The sequence below is a fragment of the Lepidochelys olivacea genome (assembly GCF_965140295.1).
Source record: "Lepidochelys olivacea isolate rLepOli2 genome assembly, chromosome: 3".
Taxonomy (NCBI): Eukaryota; Metazoa; Chordata; order Testudines; family Cheloniidae; genus Lepidochelys; species Lepidochelys olivacea.
The window spans coordinates 154863243-154874130 of NC_140413.1; the positions used below are offsets into that span (position 1 = coordinate 154863243).

Below are 10888 nucleotides of genomic sequence, written 5' to 3' on the forward strand. Positions count from 1 at the left end.
TGCGTCATCAGGGCTTTCAATGGCTCACATGTTTGTAGGTTAAGTGGGACAACAGTGACTCTGCGGAAGAGAAAAACTAGTTTAGGGAACCAACCCAAGGCAGACTCTTATGCAAGAGTCTGCAGCTTCCAACGGATTGTTACATTCGCACTCGCTTCACCTCTTTGTCCTTAACACTTGCGCCACTGAATTTGTTTTTAAATATTGCTCTCTGTAACCAGCTGAAAGATGGGCTAAGCAGCCAGAAATAAAGGGAACACTGCGCTGCTTTGGTTTGTTTTTCTATTATCCTGTCAGGTGTAAAAGGCCACCTGGCTTCAGAGTCAGAAATTCATAGAGAAAGGAGCGATGATGCATTAAATACTTGCAGTGAAGCACACCTGGAGGCATATCACCCTGGGGTTCTCAGGGCGAGCGGCCATCAAGCCACAGGACACTATGTATTTAGTCTCCCCCAGCCCTCCGCCCTCTGCAGAGCCCATCAATAGTCATTCTCCAAATCTCCAGCAAACCCATATGATTATTAGACAAGGCAGATAGGATGATTTTTCCCTGTCCAGCTGACTGCAGTCTATCTAAAGAGTGCACCAGGATGTAGGAGGGAAGGATTGCAGGCGTATTATTGCAGTCCCATTTCCCAAAACTGTAAACGAAATAATACATTGTTTGAAACAGTTCCTGACATGAAGGCAGCACCACAGAACAGCCACTAAAAATATCTTTGCACCCCAGAGCATCCTTCTCAGTAAAGGTGAGACTTTAGTCACAAATAGATTGTCTTTCTTTCAGGTTCTCTAGCTTCCACACTTACTAATATGTTCTCTGTTTATCTGGGCTTGGGTAGTTCCAGCGGCCAACTTTTGTCTCCCTTAAGCTGGAGGGACCATTTCCAAGGCTGAAAGGACAGCTCAATCTCCATTCTCACTGCTGAGATTGCTAACTGTGCTATGGTCGCTGCCCACTGGGAAGTGGAGTAAGACACCAACTCATTTTATACTAGTCTCCCAATACCAATCAGCCACCAGATGGCAGCAGCATCTAGGCACCATTAACCAGGTTATAGGTCAGACCTGAACTGGTAATCTAGAACCGTGGTTCTCAACCAGGGCCCCGGGGCCCCAGTGAGGGGCTGCTGGCAAGTTTCAGGAGGTCTACCAAGCAGGGGGCCAGTGTTAGACTTGTTGGGGCCCAGGGCAGAAATCTAAAGCCCGATCGCATGGGGCTGAAGCCTGGGGCCCTGAACCCCGCCACCCAGGGCTGAAGCTGAAGCCTGAGCAACGTAGCTTCGTGGGGGCCCCGTGGCATGGGGCCATGGGCAGTTGCCCTGCTTGCTACCCCCTAACGCTGGCCCTGGCTTTTATATGCAGAAAACTAGTTGTTGTGGCACAGGTGGGCCGTGGAGTTTTATAGCCTATTGGGGTGGGCCCCAGCAAGAACAAGGTTTAGAACTCCTGATCTGGAGGAGGAAGAAAATCTCTATGAGCCAATGCTAACTCCTTGAGCCAGCCCATCCCCACACTCCCTAGTCACTACCTCCACCAGCCCTGAGACAATAGATTTTAATAGTATCATTGTCCACTGGTTGGTCTTGTGGTGTTACAACTCTTTCTGAGGCACTATTTCTTCTCCGTGATACTAAAGATGCTACTTCTGAATCCCTTAGTTCTCGTCTGAAACCTCTTCCATCTTGGTTTTAAATGGCATTAAGTAAACGTTGCCACCTGTACGATTGCCACATGGCTCTGAACAATGTGTGTTGCAAGCCTGTGATGATAAATGATGACTTCTTAGGGAGGAATCAAAAACCCCACAAGCTGGACACACTTGAATCCTTTGAGAGCCAGGCATCTTGTTCCACCTGTGATCAAAAAGCACCTTGCATTTGCTACTGGTGCTCTGTCTAGGAAATAACAGATCTTTGGCTTTCTTTTTCTTCTGTTTTCTGACTGGCGTTAATACTTTGGTATGTATTTTTCCATTTTTATAATGCATCTCACAGACAAACTCCAGGTGCTCCAAAAAATGATATTGAAAAACACAAAAATAATCCAAACCTATGTAGGCAAAAACAAACAGTAACAACAACAACAACACACGACCTCCTGTCCAAAACAAACAACTAAAACATGACTTAGAGAAGAGCACTGCATAAGTGATTAGGCCTTACAATAGGTCTATTTAATATAATGTCTCTACAGGTAAGATCATGTCTCCTTCCACTGGCTGGTCCCTCCAACTAAAACAGCCTCTACTTACAGTGAAAGGAGTCACTTTTTTAGCATGAGAAGGGCTTGTGTTTTGGGGGCTGAAGGTCTCAGGTTTTCTCCCTGCTAACGACTGTGGTGTCTACACATATGCAGCTACAATTCATTATACCTACACGGCCAACAAACTTGTGTTCTGTTGGACCAAAGAGGGGAGGATGTTCTAGAGGTGGGGGTCTTGCTGAGAACAACCTGCTGCCACTCACAAGTTGTATAGATCTACAGACGGTTGTCTTAGTCATTCACCACTTGTGTCCCTCACAAGCTCTATTTTGAAGACTTAAGTGTGCCTAGGTCTTGAGCAGGCCCACTGCACAGGGGTGACTTTCAACTAGAGAAAGGTCCCAAAACATGAAAGCCCTTCCAGGGCAGAATTGGTAGTTTGAATGGATCACTACCTGAGTGTTGTATCACTGATACTGTATGTATGCCATCTTTTTGTCATGAAAACCCATAACAACTGGAACTACAACAGCCTAGGAATTGGCACAAGCCCTGCTACATGGACTCCAATTTGTATAGCAGGAACTATAATCACAATGAGACATGCCCAGGCCATCGGGCATCCCAGGGGATTTCAGTCACCTGTTTACAAAGTGTTTTGAGTTGCAGCTGTTTCACTGCTCTGATGTTTCAGGAGGTGGGGGCAGTGTGAAAGGATGTTGTTCCTTATGCTCTTTGCTGGGCCATCAGAATTGGGAAACGGGTGTTTAAAAATTGCGCAAGGAAACTGGCAATTGCTGCCTTTGTTTTTCCCCCTTAAATCTGAGTGACTTCCGTGTTAGTGAGAGGTAACAGACCCAGAGACTGACATTCCATACTCGATAAACAGAGAACAGGCAAAGCATGGGCAGTGCAAATGTACGGGTGCTCCAGCCTGGCCTACCAGTCTGCCCCACACCTGATTTGGAGGGATCCACTCTAGGGCTGAGTGGGGAAAGTCTCCCAGGTCCATTCAGTCATTGGCTTTGCTGTTGATGTTGTCAGCAAGAGATCAAAGATAGTTTTTGTGATGTGAACATCTTTAAGAACTGGATTGAGAACGATCACCAGCTCCTTTCAAACAGGCCATTGAACAGCCAGCAGCTGAAAATGACTTTTGGTTACTATCAACCTGACTCAAATTGATCTAACAATTTAAAGGGCTCTCTCTATCGTTAACCTTGCCTGTCCAGCCCGGCTTTAATAATAACAATAGTGAGCTAATTCTCACCTTCTTCTCCCAGCCTGGCTGTGCTGGGATACTGGATGCAGAAAGAATTCCAAAACCCAGTTAGTATCCAGATCCGTGATTTGTACAATGGTGTCTGTGTGTGCTTAGCAGTGCTGAGAGAAGGATCCTGCTAAGTTGTAACAAGCACAGAGAGGGGAGAACATAGGGTCCTGCAGGAGATGATATTGCGTATCACCTGAGCTGCGAGCATTTGCCTGGGTTAGTTGTTTGCTTGTTTTTGTGGGAAATCCCATAGGATTGGTGGAGCTTCTGCAAGGACTGAGGACACTGATCGTTTGTTTCCAATATTTATTTAGCAAGATATTGTAACTGACAGTCACTCATGTATAAAATATAGTGCCAAGCCAATATTTACAATGCTCTGCAGATATATTTAGCCTGCCGACCCTCTCCCTATTGCTTTTCCCAAATGGTGATTCACCTCAACTGTCATGTGCAGGTGAAGTATTGCCTCTGCCAATATTGCAGGTGAGTCCCTTGCCTTCTTAGACCGTGCCAGGAATCTAGCCACACTCTCCTGGCAAAGAATGAAGATCCAATCGTCTACTGAAAGCAAAATGGGGTGAAACAAAAGGCAAAGGTCAGTTAGATCACAACAGGACAATTCATCGTGTCTCTAGCTAACAAAAAAAACCATGTTTGATTCTGAATAACGCTGATTTATTGGGCGCTGGCAGCTTTTCCTCTGTAGCCATGAGTGACTTCTCTTTTCAAATAGTCCCAGAATTATCTGGGCTGGTGCTACAGTTCATCAGGCTTGGTTTCTCTAGGCAACATCGAAGGAGAACTTTGTATTTGCATAACACATCTCCAAGGATCTCACAGTACTGTACTAATAGCACTTAATACAACAATGTACTTTGCCTGGGTGCTGCAGTCTGTCTGTGCAGTCAGCTGCAGACTCAAGGACTAAGCCTCACAGCTCACCAGCAAAATAAATATTATCACCCCTGTTTTACAGCTGGGGAGAGAAACTGAGGCAGAGAGCCATTAAGTGACTTGTCCAAACTCACACAGTGAATCAGGATCAGAGCTGGGAACAGAATCCAAGTTCCTGACTCCCTCACTTTCGCTCTAGACAATAGAGAACACTTCCTCTCTCTCAGGTTATCAGTGACAGCTGCCATCCTAGATGTGTTATGCTCTCACCACCTTGTCATACAGGAAAGTTTTCAACTCCGTGTTTTTCGCTGATGCCTGTATAAAGCTGTCTAAAGAAGAGGTTATAAAAGCGGAAGGTGAGGAATGCTGAATTCTAGTCTAATCTATATTTATATGGCCCTTGTTGCTGCAAAGCAGAAAAAATGTCATTGGAACAATTTTTTTTTGCCACCAGACAGGATATTTAAAAAACCCAGTAAAAACTCTGTTTGATGGTATCTTTGTACAAATATTTAATTCCCAATTTAATTTAAAAACTGTCTTTAATGTTGCTTTTGTGCCTGGCAGTTAAATCAGGAGGCTGGCAAACTGATCCCTTTTCAGTTATGTTATTTTGACTGAGGCAGCAAAGGGGATCAAAGAGGAGAAATCCAACAATAGTAGCATTTTATCATCCTGAATATTTTGCTCTCTCTCACTCTGATATTTGCAGGCAAACGATTATGTGACTAATGGATTTGTATTTCTGAAGTACTAAGAGTACAGATCAGAACATTTGTAGCATTAAAAAAGAATTTGGTATAACTGAATTGAAACAAGGAACATGTCAACCGAAATCAAGGGTGCCTCCCAACACACACAGAAGTCCTTTCCCAGAGAGGATGTCATGTTACTCCAGTCTTTTTACTGTCAGCCATTTGTTTTCATGCCACATAATATCACATTAACTGGATGTTATTATGCATTCCATCTTAGTCTTGTTAGCTTGCTTTCAGCATGTCAAGCTGACATATTTTTGTTGCACAGTTAATTGCGAATACTCAAGGACTTTAATTCCTACATTAACAGTTTATCTGACTAGGAGAGAAAATAAGTGCTGGATCCATTGTCAATTCTTTAAAGTGTAATATCCTCCTGACTTACAGTTTATTACCCAAGAGGGTAGGAGAACTTGAAATGTCCCCTGTTATTTATTTAAAAACTTTGCTATTGCACACAGCAACATCACATCTGAGCACCTCCCAAGTATTAACGGGTGTAGCTTCATAACATCTCGTAACACAAGCATCTAATAGTGTCTCTGTTCTACAGAGAAGGAAACTGAGGCACCCAGAGGCTCAGGGATGTGCCTAAGGTCACATACGTCTGAAGCAGAGAAAGGAAAAGAACCCAGGTCACCTGATTTGTGATCCACTGCTTTCATCCTTCCTCTCATGCTCATGCATAGAAATTGCTACTGTATGTGTTACACCCTGACCAGGTGCCCCTCTGTATAGACATTGCGAGTCTATTGCGAGTGGATCCAGTCGTTGAGTCCCATGTGCTCCTAAGCCAACTGAGTCTGGATGGAGCCTAGTTACTGTTTCTAGCTCTGAAATTCCAGGACATACTCACAGGCTCAAATCTCTAGTGTGATGCCCTTCTTTGGGACATGATGGCATCCAGTCGCCCTACGCCCCAAAACCAGTGTCTCAGACCTCCCAACCCCCTTAGTTGCTTACTCGTGCTCCCCCAGAGTTCTACCTAGATGTGAGCCCTCTGGCTTCTCATTTAACCCCCTTCAGGGACAATGGGGCAGGAAAGCAAGGAATATAGGCTTAGCAAAGAATTTCTTAACCACAACCACTTTACTCTTTAAATGCTCTAAAGCATTACAGACCTTTGCAAAATAATAAAAGTCCAGAGATGTACCCTCCAATAGTCTGATCTCACCTATTCTGTGAGTTTTGTCAGCATTTCAGGCTAGGCAGCGTCTCTCCGGCCTTCCATCTCTCTCCAGCCTCTTCTTGCATGCAGCGATGGGTGACTCCCACTTTTCAGAGAAGAGAAACCCCTTCTTAAATACAGTCTCTCTCCCTTTGGCCATGTGGCCATCAGGCTGAGAAGCAGCAGAACCCCCGGCTATGCTGGCACCCCAATGTCGAAAATCCATTGTTCTATGGGGTTGGGCCAGTAGTTAACAGACAATCCAACTTAATGGTCCTAGATTGCTCTGTGATGGCTTCTGAGTCATAGTCCTTCAATCAGGCGTCAAGCATCTTTCCTGGGTATACTAGCTATCTAGAATACCTCATAATAACCCTGCCTTTGGTTCTTCAGCACATATCACAAAATGGCATTCCTTCTACAAAATGGAATTTATAATTTGAACCAGATATATCCCACTCTGTGATAGAGTGTACCTGTTAGAGTTCTTTTGACATTACCGTTGATAGTTGTATTACTGTTCTTATTTGTATTGCTGTAGGGCCAAAGGGCCTCAAACAGGGATCTGGGCTCCCCTGTGCTAGATGCTATACCAGGGGTCTGAAACACATGGCCTGCAGGGTTATTTTCAGCAGCTCGCCAGCTCCCCGTGGTACCCCTGCCCCTCCAGCATTTACCTAGAGCGGCTCCGGCCCGGCGCGCACTGGGGGCAGGGCAGGCTCCCTGCCTGCCTGCCTGCCCTGCCCCTGCGCCGCTCCGGGAAGCGGCCGGGAGCCAGGGGAGGAGGGGGCACAGGGGTCTGTGTGTTGCCCTGGCCACTCCTCCAGGTACCTCCCTTGAAGCTCCCATTGGCCGGTAACGGGGAACTGCGGCCAATGGGAGCTTTGGGGGAGGTAACTGGAGGAGCGGCCAGGGCAACACACAGACCCCTGTGCCCCCTCCCCCTCCCCCCCCAGGTCCCGGCTGCTTCCCGGAGCGGCGTGGGGGCAGGGCAGGCAGGCAGGCAGGCAGGGAGCCTGCTCTGCCCTGCCGCCGGTAGGCGCCGGGCTGGACCTGCCTCCCGAACCCCTTCTGCAGCCGAACCCCCTGCCCTGAGCCCCCTGCTGCACCCCACACCCCTCCTGCACCCCAACCCCCTGCCCTAAGCCCCCTGCTGCACCCCAACCCCCTGCCCTGAGTCCCCTGCCCACCCTGCACCCCCTGGGGGCAGGGAGGGGGCAGAGTTGGGGTGGGGATTTCAGGGAAGGGGTTGGAATGGGGGCAGGGAAGGGGCGGGAAGAGGCAGGGCAGTGGCAGGGCCTCACAGAAGGGGTAGAGTGGGGGCGGGGGCAGGGCAGTCGGGGGGGCGGTCAGTGGTGCAGCCCTTGGGCCAATGTACTAGTCCTTATGTGGCCCTCGTGGTCATTTGAGTTTGAGACCCTTGTGCTATACAAACGTATGGTTCTGACAGTCTCTGTCTGATAGCTCACAATCTCATTCTATAGCAACTTGCAACACGTAGATGAAAGATGAACAATGAATATGCAAAGGACAAGGCAAAATTCAAACATGTTTGTTTTGTATAACATGCAGTACTCTGAGCTTGCCACCTGCCCAACTACAGGCGAATTCAGCCTTGGTGTAATCATGCACAACTTCCATTGACTTCAGCTGGAATTGCATCTCCTTATGACAAGGCTGAATTTAGTCCTGTATCTTCCATTAGAATTCTAGCAATTGAATGGGGGTGCCCAAGCTATAAGAAGAAATTCTTTTAGTCAGATATACAAAATTGCCAGGTGATGGGGTTTCCAAGGCTTGGAGCCACAGTCCTAGTCATGGGCAATCAGCACCTGCTCCTGTGAAGTGCTGAGCACTGAGCTCAGCACCTCACAGGAAACAAAAGGTCTATTCAGTCAGCTGGTAGGAGCCCCTGTTACTGGGATGTACTAATATTACAAAGCTAGCATTTTAGAGGATGCAGGTAACAAAAGCACCTTTACACTGCACCTTAAATGGAGCTGAGGTTATTAAATGCATCTCAAATCACCTTAGCCCTGACCTTGAGGTCTTTACAGGCCAGAGAGAAGATCAATTTCCACACATAATTCATTCCTTAATTTATTGACCCACAGCCAGCAACAGTGCCTTTTATTTACACATTTTAAAATAACAAGAGGTGCCTATCTGAACTCCCTAGGCCACTCTGAAAAATACTCAAGAAAGAGCAATCCTATAACATATCAGAATACTAAACAAGCAGGCAGTACACGAAGCATTGACAATTGTGGTGATGGGGTAACCCACTGGGTGTTATGTGTCCCCTTCTGTGCCTGATCAACAGAGGAAATGGGCCTGTTACAACTCTCAGCTCTTTAGCTCCAGCTGTAGGGACTTGGGCCAGGCCCCCAGTTCAATCTCTGGTGTAAGCCACAATGGCAGCTGCCATGTAAGTTGGAGTTTGTCTGGGATTCAAACTGCTGTGGGCTTCTTTTGCCCAGTGGATGTATGTAGCATGCACTGGCCAGTGTCTTGACCGAGGGAGCTTGTTCCACATAATTGCATGTAACTCCCACAGCAGTTTAGGACTGAATCCCCATTTATGTGGGGACTGATACTGCAGACCTCCAGAGTTGAAAGCATGAATCTGTACAGCTTGAGCTAAGGAGCTAGGTTCTGTAACAGCCCCATATCCCTGTGGATAAGGGACACGATACACCCGCTGACCAGTGGGTTACAATGCCTGAGATCACTGTGAATCAGATCAGAGGCTCCCAGACTGCAATCTCGCAATAACAGCTGTTAGTCACTAGAGACCTGGCATAGATTCAGACTAGCAGCCTAGTGCCACTTCTCTGTTATTAGTTCCTTGAGTCATAACGTTCCTCAATTATACAGAAATGTTCATATGTTTTCATATCCCTGCTCGTATTTATTGTGCAAGTCATTTAAAAAAACTGAAGTGCAATAATTAATCTCCCCTTTGGGTCTGTTGTGTCTTCAACTGGCAGCAAATGTAGCGAACCCAGCCTATGGAACTCTTCAGAACCAGCCATTCCATGTACCTCCATCTCATCCACTCCATCTCATTTCAAATCTCCTTTGGAAGTATTCCACATCTCCCTTGCCTAAGCCTGTTAATTTCACTCTGGAGCTACTACTGAGTTATTTATGATCTAGACTGGGATCTTCAGAGGGGCCTAAAGGGCTATAGCACCCAACTCCCATTGAATTGCAATTAATGCCCTTTGGCTCCTTTGAAAATCCCAATTTAACCCTGCATAGCCTTGGGTAAGGCTTGTATAATACAGCATAATGTACTATACTGTACTTCTTTTTTGGACATGAGAGATTTGTTATATCATCAGTCAAAAGGGTCTATGTTTAAAGCCGTACTGCTAAACTACAAGCACTCAAAAATGATGAGTTAGGCCTCAAAAATAACAAGATCAACGTAAACATTGTGAGATTAAAACAAAGCAAATACTCTAGGTTTTTTAAATTTATTTTTTGAGGCTTGGGGGAGGATGTCACATTTTTAAGCTTTTCATCACTACCAAGAGAGCCAGAAGTTGCTTCTATTTTTTTTAAAATGAAAGCTGATCTTCTCATGTAATCACAGGACTCCAGTAGCTGCAGCTTTTAGAAAAACACCAAGTATTGCAAAGTTTAGCAGCCCTGTATGGGAATCAACAGCAATTTGTGAATGGTGGCTGAAGCAATCATGAGTAAGCACAGGGGACAGAACACATGGACTGTCCCAGCTCAGTAGCTGTGGCAGTCCCAGATCTTATTTCCGTGATGGGCTAGATTGGGGTGGGGAACCCTTTTTCTGTCACAGGCCATTGACCCACAAAAAAAAAAAAAAAAAAAATCAATCGTGGGCCACTCACCTGCCAGGGGTGGGGTGGGGGTGTGTGTGCAAAGGCTAGGGGCTTCCCCCCCCCCCCACAGCAGGGCAGGAGAGGAGCCAGCCTCACAGTTCCAGCCCTGCAGGGGGGTGCAGAGGCTCGGGGCTTCCCCCCACAGCACAGCAAGTTTGCGCTCAGGGCTCCAGCCCTGTGGGGGAGCACCACAGGAAATTAACCAAAGGGCCAGATCCGGCCCACAGGCCGTAGGTTCCTCACCCCGGACTAGATACAGGAGGTAGCAGGCCAGCTTCTCCGGCCTGTTGTGCAGGTGAGCCTCAGTTATCAGAATGACCCCTCCAGGCCTTGAAAAAAAATCTATTAATATTATACAGAAAATGTATTCCCGCCCTCTGGTGCGCGCTGGTTCTCCAGAAAGCTCAGCTGCTCCCAGGCCTTCCAAGGAGCTGGGCTCGCTGCATGGCCCTGCTCTCTTCCCCCAAGCCAGGAGGCATCTCTCAGGAGATGCTGACCTGCCCCCGTCCTAGACGGCGAGCGCCTTCATTGTGTCTGTCCAGCGCCGAGCACAACGGGGGTCCAAGCACCGCCCAGGCCCAAGCCCGGGAGAACTCACAAGGTGGAGCAGGAACCATGGTGCAAAGGCCTGGGCAGCCCCGCCCATTGGGATGGGGAGGCGTGGCCTTCTAGCGGTTACCGCGGCCGCCGCCGGGCTTGGCTGCGCCCTGGCGCGAGCT

The 10888-nt window shown here is 47.3% G+C and overlaps 1 long non-coding RNA gene across 1 annotated transcript; it reads right to left on the reverse strand.

The window, feature by feature from the left end:
- Positions 1-3786: 3786 nt before the first annotated feature.
- On the reverse strand, positions 3787-10887 carry LOC311517767. The gene is made up of 3 exons (XR_014710790.1): positions 10768-10887; positions 6313-6412; positions 3787-4044 (listed from the first exon to the last, which is right to left on the reverse strand). It is a non-coding gene; the product is annotated as an uncharacterized lncRNA (long non-coding RNA).
- Position 10888: the final 1 nt, after the last annotated feature.